The sequence below is a fragment of the Heterodontus francisci genome, chromosome 13 (genome assembly GCF_036365525.1).
Source record: "Heterodontus francisci isolate sHetFra1 chromosome 13, sHetFra1.hap1, whole genome shotgun sequence".
Taxonomy (NCBI): domain Eukaryota; kingdom Metazoa; phylum Chordata; class Chondrichthyes; order Heterodontiformes; family Heterodontidae; genus Heterodontus; species Heterodontus francisci.
Window position 1 is genome coordinate 112,679,628 of NC_090383.1, and position 16,727 is coordinate 112,696,354.

Genomic DNA, 16,727 nt, shown 5'->3' on the forward strand with positions numbered 1-16,727 from the left:
TCATTTCCATCTTTAAAAAATGAACTTCAAATTCTCAAACCGCTGTGATGGGATTTGAACTCACATTCCCTGGATTACGAGTTGAGTAACACAACTTGATGAAAACAGCTAGATAATGCAGAGGTGATTTTTCTCCCTATTCAATCCTCTATCCTTCTTTCCCAAGCTGCTGGCTCCTAGGTGGATTGCACAAAGTGACCATGTGTCAGATACTCCAAGTACCAGGTACCAGGGAAGGAAACCTGCCATCCTCGCTCCATCTGACCTATATCTGACATGGCAGTGTCCAATTCAGTAAGAAGCTCTCTTACTTCTGAATCAGAGGTCATGTATTCAAATCCCACTCCAGAAACATGTGCACTGAGGGAGTGCTGCATCAGAGGGGCCATCTTTCAGATGAGATATTAAACTGAAGTCCCCGCCTGCTCTCTCAGGTGGAAGTAAAATATCACATGGAACAATTTCGACAAAGAAGCAGGCAAGTTCTCCCCAGTGTCTTGGCCAATATTTATCCTTCAACCAACATCACTAAAACAGACTATCTGGCCATTATCCTGCTGTGCGCAAATTGGCTGCTGTGTTTCCTACATTACAACAAGGACCACACTTCAAAAGTACTTCATTGGCTGTAAAGCGCTTCGAGGCATCCTGAGCCTGTGAAAGGTGCTATGCAAATGCTAGTGTTTTTTTTCTCCTTTATCCCAACAGCAGAATCATAAGCACAGCTCGATTGCACTGTAAATGTTCTTTGCACTGTAAATGTGAAGAGCAGATGCAGACCCCCAGGATTTAAACAAACACCAAAAGGACAAGGGGCAATACAGAGTAAAAATAATGGGTGGCGCTGCACTGGCATATGCGCAAATGTAGCCTGTTCCACTAAAATGTCAGTCTGCGACGTTCAGGCAGCTGCCAGGACTAAAGATGGCGCTGCTCAAATAATCACACAAAGGCAACGCAAACCCATGGCAGCACACAATGGCTGGAGAGAGTGGGCGGGGGGGGGAGGGGGGGGAGCAGCCAGAGAGAGCAGGCGGGCGGGGGCCGCAGGAGAGTGCGGGCAGGGGCCGGAGAGATCAGGCAGGAGGGGGCCGGAGAGAGCGTGCGGGCGGGGGGGGGGGAGCCACAGAGCCCAGGCAGTGGAGTGGGGGGGAGGGGGGGGGGCAGAGAGTGCGGGTGTGGAGGGGGGGGCAGCAGGCGGCGGGGGGAGGGGAGGGAAGAGAGCAGATGGGGGAGGGGGAAGAGAGCGGGCGGGGTGGGGAAGGAGGAGAGCATACCCGCTGCCACCAAGGTCTTCAGCCCCACTTCTCCCTGCTTCCCCAGTGCTTTCTCCCCGACTTCTCCGTGTTACGCGATGATGTCATTTGCGCATGCACCAGTCCTGGCAATGTGGAACGCCGCACACGCGCAGAGAGCAGGAGCCCGTTTGCGCATGTGCACAGCTTGGCGCAGTCTGATGACCTCAGTGGCCGGCTACGTTGTCTAGAATCACTTTGAAAAATAATTAACTGGGGGAGGGCCATTTCAATGGGGTGAGAACAGATCTGGCCCAGGTAAATGGGAATCAAACATTGGCAAGCAAAACTTGCCAATGGGCTGCCTTTAAAGAGGAGATGGTTCGGGTATAGTCGAGGTACATTCTTACAGTGAAAAGGTGGCAAATGGAGGAACGGGGCCTATTAGGGACAAAAAGAGGATTTATGCACGGAAGCAGAGGGCATGGCTGAGGTACGAAATGACTACTTCGCATTTGTCTTTACCGAGGAAGAAGATGCTGCCCAAGTCTTAGTGAAAGAGGAGGTACTGGATGAGCTAAAAACTGATATAGAGGAGGAATTAGAGTGGCTGACTGGACTTAAATTGAGAAGTCACCAGGACCGAATCAGATGCATCTTAGGATACTGAGGGATGTAAGGGTGAAAATTGTGGAGGAGCTAGTCGTAATCTTCCAATCCTCCTTCGATATAGGTGCCAGAGGACTGGAGAATTGCAAGTGTTACACCCTTGTTCAAAAAAGTGTGTCAGGATAAGCCAGCAACTGCAGGCCGAGCCAGCTTAACCTCGGTGCTGGGAAAGTTTTTTTTAATCCGTTCCTGGATGTGAGCGTCACTGGCTAGGCCAGCATTTGTTGCCGATCCACAAGAACACAAGAAATAGGAGCAGGAGTAGACCATATGGCCCACTGAGCCAACTCCTCCATTCAAAACAATCATGGCTGGTCTTAGAATCCACTTTCCCGCCTGCTCACCATATCCCTTAATTCCGAGAGACCAAAAATCTATCTATCCCAGCCTTAAATGTATTCAATGATGGAGCATCCACAACCCTCTGGGGTAGAGAATTTCAAAGATTCACAATCCTTTGAGTGAAGTAATTTCTCCTCATCTCAGTCCTAAATGATTGATCCCTTATCCTGAGACTGTGTCGCTGTGTTTTAGATTCCTTGACCAGCGGAAATAACCTCTCAGTGTTTACCCTATCCAGCTCCTTTAGAATCTTACATGTTTCAATGAGATCACTTCTCATTTTTCTAAACTCCAGAGAATATAGGCCCAATTTACTTAGCCTCATCATAGGACAACCTCACATCAGGGACCAATTTAGTGAACGTTTGCTGTATCGCCTTCAATGCAAGTATATCCTTTCTTAAATGTGCAGACCAAAACTACACACAGTATTCCAGATGTGTTCTCACCAAAACCCTGTACAATTGTAGCAATACTTCCCTATTCCTGTACTCCAATCCCCTTGCAATAAAGACCAACATGCCATTTGCCTTCCTGATTGCTTGTTGTACCTGCTTGTTAAATTTCTATGTTTCTTGTACAAACACACTCAAGTCTCTTTGAACAAGTTTCAAACAGCTTTTAAAAAATATTCTGCTTTTCTATTCTTAGACCAAAGTGAATAACCTCACATTTCCCTACATTATTCTTCATCTGCCATCTTGTTGTTCACTCGCTTAACCAGTCCACATCTCTTTGCAGCCTCTCTGTTTCCTCCCCACAGCTTACCTTTCCACCTACCTTGTATCATCGGCAAACTTAGATACATTACTGTCTGTCTCTTCATCTAAGTCATTAATTTAGATTGTAAATAGCTGAGGCCCAAGTACTGATCCTTATGGCACTCTAGTATTCACTGCCTGCCAACTTGAAAATGCCCTGTTTATGCCCACTCGTTGCTTCCTGTCTGCTAACCAATCATCTATCCATGCTAATATATATTACCCCCAACTCCATGAGCCCGTATCTTACCTATTAATCTTTTGTGTGGCACCTTATCGCATGCCTTTTGGAAATCCAGGTACACTACATCTACTGGTTCCCCTTTATCTACCCTACTAGTTACATCCTCAAAAAACTCGAATAAATTTGTCAAACAGGATTTCCCTTTAGTAAAACCACATTGATTTGTTCTAACCATACCATGCTTTTCTAAGTGCATTGTTAAGACTTTCTTAATAATAGTTTCCAGCATCTTCTCAATGACTGATGTTAGGCTAACTGGCCTGTAGTTCCCTGTTTTCTCTCTTCCTCCTTTCTTGAAAAACGTGTAATATTTGCCAACTTCCAATCTGATGTGATAGGTTCCTGAATCTAAGGAATTTTGGAAATCATAGCCAGCGCATCCATTATCTCTGTAGCTATTTTCTAAAACCTTAGGGTGTAGGCCATCAGGTCCTGGAGATTTTTCAGATTTTAGTCCCTTAAGTTTCTCCAATACTTTCTCTCTGCTGATATGAATTTCCTGAATATCCTCACTCTTTTTAGCTCCTAGGTTACTGTCTATTTCTGGTATGGAACTTGTGTATTCTAATGTGAAGACAGACACAAAATATTTGTTCAATGCCTCTGCCATTTCCTCATTCCCCATGATAATTTCTTCTGTCGCTGCTTCTAAGGGACCAATGTTCATTTTAGCTACTTTCTTCCTTTTGATGTACCTATAAAAGCTCTTACAATCTGTTTTTATATTACTGGCTAGTTTACTCTCAGTGGCGCAGTGGTTAGCACCGCAGCCTCACAGCTCCAGCGACCCGGGTTCAATTCTGGGTACTGCCTGTGTGGAGTTTGCAAGTTCTCCCTGTGTTTGCGTGGGTTTCCTCTGGGTGCTCCGGTTTCCTCCCACAAGCCAAAAGACTTGCAGGTTGATAGGTAAATTGGCCATTATAAATTGTCACTAGTATAGGTAGGTGGTAGGGAAATATAGGGAGAGGTGGGGATGTGGTAGGAATATGGGATTAGTGTAGGATTAGTATAAATGGGTGGTTGATGGTCGGCACAGACTCGGTGGGCCGAAGGGCCTGTTTCAGTGCTGTATCTCTAAACTAAACTAGACCGATGGGGGCGGTAATTGGCTGGATTGGATTTGTCCTGCTTTTTGTGGACAGTTCATACCCGGGCAATTTTCCACATTGCCAGGGAGATGCCAATGTTGTAGCTGTATTGCAACAGCTTGACTAGGGATGCAGCTAGTTCTGGAGCACATGACTTCAGTACTACAACCGGGATGTTGTCAGGGCCCATTGCCTTTGCTGTATCCAGTGCCTTCAGCCAATTCTTGATATCACTGGAGTGAATTGAACTGGCTGAAGACTGGCACCTGTGATGCTGGGGACCTCAGGAGGAGGCTGATATAGATCATCCACTCGGCACTTCTGGCTGAAGATGGCTGCAAAAGCTCCAGCCTTTTCTTTTGCACTGATGTGCTGGGTTCCCCCATCATTGAGGATGGGGATATTTGTGGAGTCACCTCCTCTGATTAATTGTTTAATTCTCCACCACAATTCACGACTGGATGTGGCAGGACTGCAGAGTTTTGAACAGTTGGTTGTGGGATTGCTTTGCTCTGTCTATTGCATGCTGCTTCTGCTGTTTAGCACACATCTAGTCCTGTGCTGTAGCTTCTCCAAGTTGGCACCTCATTTTTAGGTATGCCTGATGCTGCTTCTAGCACACACTCCAACACTCCTCATTGAACCATGGTTGGTCCCCTGGCATGAGATTACAGATTGTGGTTGAATATAATACTGCTGCTGCTGATGGCCAACAGCACCTCATGAATGCCCAGTTTTGAGCTGCTAAATCTGTTCTGAATCTATCCCATGTAGCACAGTGGTAGTGCCACACAACATGATGGAGGGTATCCTCAGTGTGAAGGTGGGACTTAGTTTCCACAAGAACTCTTACCAATACAGTCATAGAGTCATTTATAGCACAGAAGGAGGCCATTTGGCCCATCGGGTCCATAGCTCTCCACGGAGCTATGCAGTCAGTCCCACTCCCCAGCTCGATCTCTGTAGCCCTGCAAGTCTATTTCTCTCAGGTGGCCATTCAACTTCCTCTTGAAGTCATTGATTGTCTCCACTTCCACCACCCTTGTGGGCAGCGAGTTCCAGGCCATTATCACTCACTGCGTAAAAAAACTGCTTCCTTATATTTCCCCTGTATCTTTTGCTCAAAACTTTCAATCTGTGTCGCCTAGTCTGAGTACTATTTGTTAACGGGAACAGTTATTTCTTATCTAACTTATCTAAGCCTGTCTGTCATGGACAGATGCATCTGCGACAGGTAGATTGATGATAGCAAAGTCAAGTAGGTTTTTCCCTCTTGTTGGTTCTCTCATCGCCTGTCGCAGGCCTATTCTGGCCGATATATCCTTCAGGACTTGTCCAGCTTGGTCAGTAATGGTGCTACCGAGCCTTTCTTTGTGATGGACATTGAAGTCCCCCACTCAGAGTACATTCTGTTTCCTTGCTACTTAGTGCTTCTTCTAAATGGTGTTCAACATGAAGGAACGCTGATTTATCAGGTGAGGGAGTGCAGTAGGTGGTTAGCAGCAGGAGGTTTCCTTGCCCATGTTTGACCTGATGCCATGAGACTTCATGGGGTCCAGAGTCAATTCTGAGGGCTCCCAGGGCCACTCCCTCCTGACTGTATACCACTATGCCGGTGGGACAGGACATGCCCAGTGATGGTGATGGAGGAGTCGGGGACATTGGCTGTGAGGTATGATTTGATGAGTATGACTAAGTGAGGCTGTTACTTGACTAGTCTGTGGGACAGCTCTCCCAATTTTGGCATGTCCCCAAATATTAGTGAGGAGGACTTTGTAGGGTTGACAGGCCTGGGTTTCCCGTTGCGTTTCCGGTGCCTAGGTCGATGCTGGGTAGTCCATTTGGTTTTATTCAACTTTTCTTTTGCAACTGAATGGCTTGCTAGGCCATTTCAGAGGGCAGTTAAGAGTCAACCACATTGCTGTGGGTCAGGAGTCACATGTATGCCAGACCAGGTAAAGAATCTAGGATAAAATTAACAGTCACTTGGACAATGTGGATTAATTAAGGAAAGCCAGCATAGATTTGTTGAGGGCAAATCGTATTTTAAATAACTTGATTGAGTTTTCTGATGAGATTACAGGGAGGGTTGATGAGGGTAATGTTGATGTGGTGCACATGGACTTCCAAAAGGCGTTTGATAAGCTGCCACATAAACAGGCTTGACAGCAAAGTTAAAGTTCATGGAATAATAGGGAAAGTAGCAGCATGCATACGAAGTTGGCTGAGTGACAGGAAATAAAGAATAGTGGTGAACAGTTGTTCTTCGGGCTGGAGGACGGTATATCATGAAGTGCCTCAGAGATCAGTATTAGGATCATTGCTTTTCTTCATCTATATTTATGACCTAGACCTGGGTGTGCAGGGCACCATCTCAAAATTTTCAGATGACACAAAACTTGGAAGAATTTGTGAAGGAGGATAGAGATAGACTTCAAGAGAACATAGACAGGCTAGTGGAATGAGTGAATGTGTCAGATAAAATTTAATGCAGAGAAGTGTGAAGTGAAGTGAAACATTTCAGGGGGGAAGAATGAGGAGAGGCAATCTAAAATAAAGGATGCAATTCTAAAGGGGATGCCAGAGCAGAGGGACCTGGGGAGAGAATGTGCACAAATCGTTGAAGGAGGCAGGACAGGTTCAGAAAGCAGTTAATAAGAACATAAGAACTAGGAGCAGGAGTAGGCAATTCAGCCCCTCGAGCCTGCTCCGCCATTCAATGCGATCATGGCTGATCTCATCTCGGCCTCAAATCCACTTTCCTGCCCGTTCTCCATAACCCTTCAACCCATTACTAATTTAAAAATCTGTCTATCTCCTCCTTAAATTTACTCAATGCCCTGCCATCCACCGCACTCTGGGGTAGTGAATTCCACAGACTCACGACCCTTTGAGTCGAAGTAATTTCTCCTCATCTCTGTTTTAAATCTGCCACCCCTTATCCTAAAACTATGACCTCTCGTTCTAGGTTGTTCTAGGAAACATCCTCTCTACGTATACTTTGTCAATCCCCTTAATCACCTTATATACCTCAATTAGATCTCCTCTCATTCTTCTAAACTCTTAGAGAGTAAAGGCCTAAACTGCTAAATCTCTCTTCATAAGATAAACCCCTCACCTCTGGAATCAATCTAGTGAACCTCCTCTGAACTGTCTCCAATGAAGGTTGAGAGGGTATTTGATAGAAATCATGAGGGATCTGGACAGAGTAGTTAGGGAGAAACTGTTACCATTGGCGGAACGGTTGAGAACCAGAGGACACGATTTAAGGTGAATGGCAAAAGAACAAAAGGCAACATGAGGAAAAACCTTGTTATGCAGCAAGTTTGCACTGAATGAGAATGTGGTGGAGGCAGATTCAATCATGGTTTTCAAAAGGGAATTGGATAAATATCTGAAGAGAAAAAATATGCAAGACTGTGGGAAAAGGCAAGGGAATGGGACGAGCTGAACTGCTCTTGCAGAGAGCTGGCCGAATGGCCTCCTTCTGTGCTGTAACCATCTATTGATTCTATGGACCTGATGGCCTTCATCCAAGGGTTTTAAAGGAAGTGGCTGCAGAGATAGTGGAGGCATTGGTCGAAATATTCTAGAACACACTGGATTCCGGGAGGGTCCCAGCGGATTGGAAAACTGCTAATGTGATGCCCTATTCAAGAAGGGAGGTGGACAAAAAGCAGGAAACTATAGACCAGTCAGCCTAACATCGGTCGTTGGGAAAATGCTAGAATCCATTATTAAGGAAGAAATAGCAGGACAGTTAGAAAAGCTTAATGCAATCAAACAGAGTCAACATGGTTTTGTGAAAGGGAAATCAGGTTTGACAAATTTGCTAGAGTTCTTTGAGAATATAACAAGCAGAGTTGATAAAGGGGAGCCGGTAGATGTAGTGTATTTAGATTTCCAGAAGGCATTCGATAAGGTGCCACATAAAAGATTATTGCACAAGATAGGAGCTCACGGTATTGGGGGTAATGTATTAGCATGGATTGAGGATTGGTTAACTCACAGAAGACAGAGAGTGGTCATGCACTTTGGTAGGAAGAATCAAAAGGCAGACTATTACTTAAATGGAGAGAGACTTCAAAAAAGTGCAGCACAGAGGGATCTGGGTGTTCTTGTGCATGAAACACAAAAAGTTAGCATGCAGGTACAGCAAGTAATTAACAAGGCAAATGGAATTTTGGCCTTTATTGCTACAGGGTTAGAGTTTAAAAATAGGCAAGTCTTGTTACATCTGGACAGGATGTTGCTGAGGCTGCACCTGGAGTACTAGGTACAGTTTTGGTACCCGTATTTAAGAAAGGATATACTGGCATTGGAGGCAATTTAAAAGAGATTCACTAGGCTGATTCCTGGATTGAAGGGGTTGACTTATCAAGAATGGCTAAGCAAGTCAGGCCTTTATTCAATCGAGTTTTGAAGAATGAGGGGTGATCTTATTGAAACGTACAAGATTCTGAGAGGGCTTGACAGGGTAGATGTTGAGAAGATGTTTCCACTAGTGGGGGAATCTCGAACTCGGGGGACATAGTTATAGAATAAGGGGACACTCATTTAAAACTGAGATGCGAAGGAATTTCTTCTCTGAGGGTAGTGAATGTCTGGAATTCTCTACCTCAAAGAGTTGCGGAGGCTAGATCACTGGAAGTATTTAAAGAGGAGGTAGATTTTTGAAATATCGGGGAGTTGAGGGCTATGAGGAGCTGGCACGAAAGAGGAGTTGAGGTCTGGGGCAGATCAGCCATGATCTTATTGAAGGGTGGGGCAGGCTTGAGGGGTCGAAGGGCCTACTCCTGCTCCTATTTCTTATGTTCTTATGAATACTGATTGCAATCTCTAACCAGAATTAGCGTTTCACTTTGAACAGTCCATTCACAGGGCTTTCTGTGGGGAAATCATATTTTGTAAATTGAAGCCAAGAAAAATTAAAGGAGACGCAGCAGTAGCTCTCACAGTGCAGTAAATAAAAAATCACAGATTAAGTTATTGCTACTTTGGTTAATAATTCAGCGGGCAGTGTATAGGTCAGAACAGGAAGGGGACTTTAAAAATCAATTCAGAAATGTGTGGATGCACAGCACAAAACAAAATGTCAAATAAGTTATTTGTTTGGAGCAGCCAGTGACCGAAACCCATGCCTGGGACTCCCATGTGGCTCCAGTGAAGTTCACAACTCAAGTCTGTGCTCCCCCAGCAGAAGAAGCGAGAAAATAAGAAAAATAAGAGAACAAAAGAAGAAAAGCCAAAGCCCCAGTAAACTGAGCATTTCCCAGACATGGGCAGAGAATGTGGCTGATCCGCAGAAGGCTAAAAACATTAGTCCGAATGCAAGGCATCTAACATTACACTGAAATGAAGGGGTTCTGTCTGCTGGGTTACAGATTACAGACAGTACGGCTTTGTGAACTTCAAATGACAGCAGTTAAAACAATACCAGTGTCCTAGCAAATTTGCAACAAAACCCACTGCCGGTTTCTAAACGTGTACTGTATTTCAATTCGGTTCCTCATTGACTTGTACAGTACGGGATGCAGATAATCATAGGAAAATCAGTGGAAAAGTCTGTGCCATATAATCAGCATTAGGTCTACAAAATTCATGTGAAATGCCAGTGACTTCATGGGCACTGTGTATCTCACAACTTTATTTTTAAATAATTTTTTACTTTCAATTTTCTTCCTCAAGTGTCCATTCATTCTTCAAGTGCTGATCTAGACAAGAGAGAATGTGTTGGTCAGCTATTCACCACAGTGGGCATCAGGACAGCCTGATCCCATTCCCATCAGCTGTCCAATTGTCTTTCCACTGGAGGTCACTGGGAAAAGGAACCCTTGGTTAGGAATTACGGCAGTGTCCCATACTGTTGCCCTAAGGTTAGCTAATTCAGCACAGACCTGGGGTTTTCTGGGGTGTTGAGTTCATTGCTACACTGGGCAGAGCCTTTAACCATGAGGTCCCTGGGGAGCCAGTATAAGTCCATCACAAATCCACTAAATTAGTCAGTCTTTGGATCGACTACATGAAACTTAAGAGGCATTTGTCACACGTTCCTAAACTAATGAATCAAAGTGCTCTTTTACATTGTCACAACTTTTACTTAGTTTTCTTTATAAGCTCATCATTTTTTCACACCAAACTTCAGCCACTTCATTTTGCTTAAAGCAGTTAGTGCAGTGAAATACACGTGTCAGGTTTCTATTCATTCTCAGTTTACCATCTAATCCCAGGAGCCAGCCTCTGACATGCTGGTCACTGAAATCCTTTGCACACAGACTTCGTCCTTATAAAGACTGCCGCTCAAATTTTCTTTGAAGGGCTTAAAGCTTCCATTTTCAATCGGGATTTCCTTTTCCTTTAAAGTGTCCTATCACAACACATGGTAGGTAAACGGTACTAAGTAGTTAGGAGTGCATTACAAAAGTGTAACACATATCGATGGGGTGGGAGAAGGAGGATCAAACAGCATCATGAAGCACAACAGCAAAGCTCAAAACTATTTCTGCTCCTGACCTCCAGATATGTTCCTGCCTTGAAAGAGATGTGAGGTATTTGTTACTCTATAAACACAATGTATGAGATGGGCTTAATGGCTCCTCTTGTTTCAGAATGATACTTTGTGGACTGTGGAAGGAGCTGTACAAGTATATCGCACAATTGACACTGAATGACCTAGAGCTTTTATTTCAGTCTGGTACTGGGAATTGCAATGCTTTGTATGGATGTCTTTTTAAAAATGAAATAAAACCATGAGACTGGGACCATCGACACTGCCATGGACTGGAGGATTTCGCCACGCAGTTTCAACCCAGAAGTAAACTTGCCGCGATTTCCTAAGGCTGGCTGGTGCTTGATCACCTGTTTTTAAACCAGGTCTTTCAAAGCCACCGGGATTAGCGAAATCTAGCAAGTTTACTGCCAGGCTGTAGCTGGCTATTAGGCCAGCTGGCGTGGAGCCTTAGCATAACATAGAAGCGGAAAATGCTTGAAATACAGAGGACCACCAGCATTTGAATATTTTAAGTTCCATGGAATGCTTTACTATATTAAATGCAGATTGTCATTGTTAAATAGAGAAAAGACAGCTTAACTTTATGAGTGGAGATGTTTTTAGTCATGACTGATCACAAGGTAATTACAGATGGGGGAGGCCATTTGGCTCATCTTAGTTAATTTTTCCAGAGAGACTCTAACATTCTTCCCATTTCAGCCCTGAATGGTTCCTTTGATTCCAGGATTTTTAACTCCACTACTCTATCTGGAAATCTATTCCACACATCGATTGTTCTACATGTGCAAACTTCCTGACGTTAGTCTTAAGTTTATCTTTTACTAGTATGAACCTGTTTCCCTGACCTACACTTGCAATTTAATTTAAAGTAATTTTCTGAACTTATCTTTTCCATTCCTTTAACTATCATATATATCTCTATAGGATAGATTTAAGGTAAAGGGCAGGAGGTTTACAGGGAAAATTTTTTCAGCCAGAGGGTGGTTGGAATCTGGAACACACTGCCCGAAGGGGTGGTAGAGGCAGGAACCCTCACAACATTTAAGAAGTATTTAGATGAGCATTTGAAACGCCCTAGCATACAAGGCTACGGGCCAAGTGCTGGAAAATGGGATTGGAATAGATAGGTGCTTGATGGCTGGCAAGGACACGATGGGCCAAAGGGCCTGTTTCTGTGCTGTATAACCCTCTGATTCTATGAGGATCACCAGTAGCAGAAGGATTGGTAAACAGAGGACACAGATTTAAGGTAATCGGCAAAAGAACCATAGCGGGTATGAGGAAACTTTTATTTTAAACACAGCGAGTTGTTCTGATCTGGAATGCACTGCCTGAAAAGGATGGTCGAAGGTAATTCAATAGTAATTTTCAAAAGGGAATTGGATAAATACTTGTAGGGAAAAATTTGCAGGGCTATGGGGAAAGGGCAGGGGAGTGGGAGTGATTGGACAGCTCTACGCCTCCTTTGCAAGCTGAAAAACCCAAGGTTCTCCAGTGTATCCTCATACCTCAGACTCCTACATGAGAGATCAGCCCTATGGCTTCTCCCTGAACTGCCTCCAATGTTTTAATGCCTCCCTCTGTCACAGTGACCAGAATTGGAACAGTACTCAAGGTGTGGCCTATCCACGATATCTTACAGTTTAAACATAGCCAGCTGTGACGAATACCCTATTAGCCTATTGTTTTACTTATAGTAAAGAGGCTCCTCTCAAAACATTTAACAGTTTACCGAGCTCTAGCTTCCGATGTTGTCACACCTGCTGTGCATTTCCAGAACTTTTCGTAATTGTTTTATTTCTAGTTTTCCTTTTTAGCTGTTTTATTCATTGGCTCTACCTTTCTAAGTCCAAGAGACTGTGGGCCCGATGTTAACTCTGTGTAAGTGAATGGATTTTGAGTGAGTTAACATCGGGCCCACTGCATTTCTACAGTTGGCAATATGATTGCTCATATTATGATTTTAAGACCTACAACAACTTATATTTATATAGTGCTTTTAAGGTAATAAAACACCCTAAGGCACTTCACAGGAGCATTATAAAACAAAATATGACACCAAGCCACATAAGGAGATACCAGGTCAGATGACCAAAAGCTTAGTCAAAGAGATAGGTTTTAAGGAGTTTCTGAAAGGAGAAAAGCGAGGGATAGAGGCAGAGAAGTGTAGGCAGGGAATTCCAGAGGGTCTAGGCAACTGAAGGTGCATCCACGAATGGTGAAGCGATTAACAGGGGTGCTCCAGAGGCCAGAATTAAAGGAGCGCAGGTATCTTGGAGGGTTGTGGGCCTGGAGGAGATTACAGAGATGGGGAGGTGATGAAGGCATTTGAAAACAAGGATGAGAATTTTAAAATCAAGACATTGCTTATCGGCAGCCAATGTAGGTCAGCGAGCACAGACGTGATAGGTGAGTGGGACTTGATGCGAGTTAAGGCATAGGTGCTAGAGTTTTGGAAGACCTCAAGTTTAGGGAGGGTAGAACGTGGGAGATCAGCCAGGAGTGCATTGGAATAGTCAAGTCTCGAAGGAGTGACGGCCTGAATCTGACAAATAAAACCATCAACACATATATGTATTTATATATTTAAAAAATAATTAGAAATGGCATTAATATTACCACGATCCAAGTAAAGATGCCATTGTGCACACAAGTGGGCTGCACAGCCACATGCCCCAGAATTGGGATATTGAGACAGCAGGGTAACGTTCTGACTTTACACTACGAACAGGGAAACCTACTCCCAGGGTGTGCATATTAGAGATTTGGATGAGCTCTGTGCACAATCATTGACTTGAATTTGAACGTACCCAAATTTCCGATACGTGCTCCCAGCAGGAGCGGCTCCCTGCTGGAGCACAATATCAGAATATAGCCTGCAAGATTGGAGCGGATTGCTACCTTTCCCAATATACTCGCCCACAAACACTCCATCTGGAAAGGGTTATATTTTATTGTGGGACAAAGTAATGGTTATATCCAGATCGTTCCAGCTCAATTGTTAGCATACCAGGGCAGCAAGCCATACACGTGGGCTGGACCAGGCAATCCAAATAATATGAGGTTGAAAAACCAGTTTAACTCCATTCAATAAATGTTTTATGGTAAAGAGCCTTGTTTTATGTTTATACTGCTGGACTTTCAGTCGTGTGATTGGTCTGGCAAATGTAAGCAGGCACTAAACTTAAGGAGGTTTGTTTTGTAACCAGCCGGCATTCATCAGCTTAAAGAGTTTATCAGGACAGGCTGGCAAGGCCCTGCTGTTGCCAATATTTGGAGTAAATAATAAAGAAACCATAAATTTTTCTACTACCTAGGGGAGATTTAATAGAGCTATCCAAAGTTATATCGGGTTTTCATAAAAGTAGATAGGTAGAACCTGTTTCTACTGGCAGAAGGATCGGAAACCAGAGGACAGTTTTAGGGTAACTGGCAAAAGAACCAGAGGAGCATGAGGAGAAATGTTTTTATACTTGAAGTTCTTATAATGTGGAATTGCCTAAAAGGGTGGTGGAAGCAGATTCAATAGTAACATTCAAAAGGAATTGGATCAATACTTTAAGGGGAAAAATTTTGCAAGATAATGGGAAAAGAGCATGTGGGGGAGGGAAAAGAAGGGATTAATTCAATAGATTTTTCAAAGAGCCAGCATTGGCATGAAGGTTCGAATGGCCTCCTCCTGTGCTGTATGTTTTAGTCTTTAGGTGATTTTGCAATTGTTAGCTCAGATTGTGAGCACTTGTGAGATGGCGCTCTGCATTTCCATTACTAAAACCACAAAGGCAGGTTGTCGGGAGTGAGGTATTAACACAGGGAGTGGGCACACAGGTGCTGCTCCCCCCACAATCCAATCAAAATGTGAAAGTTCAGTTCTGGCCAATTGACAGAGTAAAGTGATGCACTGCAGTGCCCCATATATCTACCCAACGTAGCCAGAGCAGCAGGCTGAGTATCCCCATTCTGTATGAAAAAGCCTGAAGGCTGTGCAATACTGGTCTGTGAGCAACAACTAATCACTTACCCAGATTGGGGGTTAACTTTGTTTTCATCATCATTTTCAGGCTTAATGCACCTTTTTTGGTAGAAGGTTGGTGCAGAATTGTTACACTGATAATATAATGATTAGGACAAAAAAGCCATCACTTTCTATTCAGGAAATGTGGCCTTCTCTCGCTTACGAATGTCATTAATATTTAATTCCGGAGGAGTGCTTCTGTAGGTTTAATCCAGCAGCTGGCAATGGTGTTTAGACTCTCCTCCATCCGCAGCAGCAAGGGTATAGATACTGACTGAACTCTGCACATCTCTTCAACTACAGCCAGCTGCCTCTCTTTCACTGCAAGAACACAAACCCCAGGCAGATGCAACACTTGCCACGAGTGTTACAAACCTCAACCACCTGCAAACAATGACTGGATCTCCCACCCCCGACAGGTGCACCAGAGCTGCGGCAGATGTAAAACTTTGTTGTTGTTGTTGCATTCCAGACCATGTGCAACAAAAGTCGCCCCACCCCCGGCAGGTGCACAAGACCCGCAGCAGATGACAGGCAGATGCCCGGGACGCTCACCAACAACCCCCCCACCACCTCCACCCACCTGGTTTATTGCAGGCCGCGCCCGTCCTTGGGCAACACCTGCCACTGCAGACGCAGGCCAGCTCCAAAGAGCAATCTGATGCTTGTCTCACTGGCTGTCAGCCCCACCCATGCAACACAAACAGCCTTCCAAGCCTCTTTAACCACTCACTTGGACTATTTAAGTATTAATGCAGCATTATATTGTTCTGCAAGAGGATCAGGTTTTTTGCAGGTACTGCCAGTAACAAGTCCCGGTGCATCCAGATCTGTCCAGCCACTGTCAGATTTTTAATGAGAAGCATTTCCCCCAAACAGCATGATGTCCTAATTATAAATGACCCAGTCTAGCATGATGGAATCTGTGTAGTTCAAATGAAGGATTGCAAGGGGCAAATTTTGCTAATGAAAAGATTTGCTTTTTCTTAACGTGGGGGTGGGGCCACTGAACCAATTAAATGCACCTAATAATAAAAAAAAAGGATGGTGAATCCAAATTGGACAAGACTAAAACATTACATAGTCTGAACTAAGTGCCGGTGCCTTAATGCATATTTCACAAGCAAGTTCAAAACTACATTCTGCTATTTCACTGCCGTATTTGGTATGTGCAATGGATGTACAGCGTTCACTGTTCATCTGTCTTCACTCCAACAGCAACAGTCCTCTGGAGGCAAGCATTGTGTGTGTTATAATGAGTCGTGTGCGCTATAGCAACTGCCCCGTAACACAGTATGAAAAAAAGTCAGGAGTCAAGGTTCAGCTGCCTTACAACAAAAACTACACTCTTAACTGCAGGCCTTTTAATGAGGGTCTGGCGTATGCCTTGGAAGTTCTGAATAATTAACCAACTCCTCCAGTTACACCTTAAAACCGCCGCTTTGCATCTTCCAGTTCACTTTTTTTCCCTCTGACTGCCTCAATACAAGAAAAATAGTAATTCCTCCAAAGTGCAGGATGGAGCCAGAGCGAAATAGACACAAAGATATTTGCAGTATTCTGCTCGCAGCTGCATCCATTTTCTCCGCAACAAGTACTCACAACCATACGACCTAGATGTTGTGGACAAGTTTTATTAAAACAGTTCTTGGGTATTTCAGGGTTTCTCAGAGCTGATTGTGATATTCAGAGCCAAATCGAGTAAGGTCCTTTTCAGTTCCTGCAGGGCAAGTGTATGTTTGAGAATACTGAGCTTGCCCAGGCTGAAACAGGTTAACAATCCCACATGATGCAACTCCTGCATTTTCAAAATTCCAGTAACAGCACTTTACCTAACGATTAGCAAGGACAGCTGAAGTATA

At 44.1% G+C, this 16,727-nt stretch overlaps 1 protein-coding gene across 13 annotated transcripts in view; it reads right to left on the reverse strand.

Annotated features, from left to right (window-relative positions):
• Window positions 1–16,727, reverse strand: part of fam120b (family with sequence similarity 120 member B) — an 88,636-nt gene that overhangs the window by 36,276 nt on the left and 35,633 nt on the right. The gene's annotated exons all lie outside the window — the stretch shown is intronic.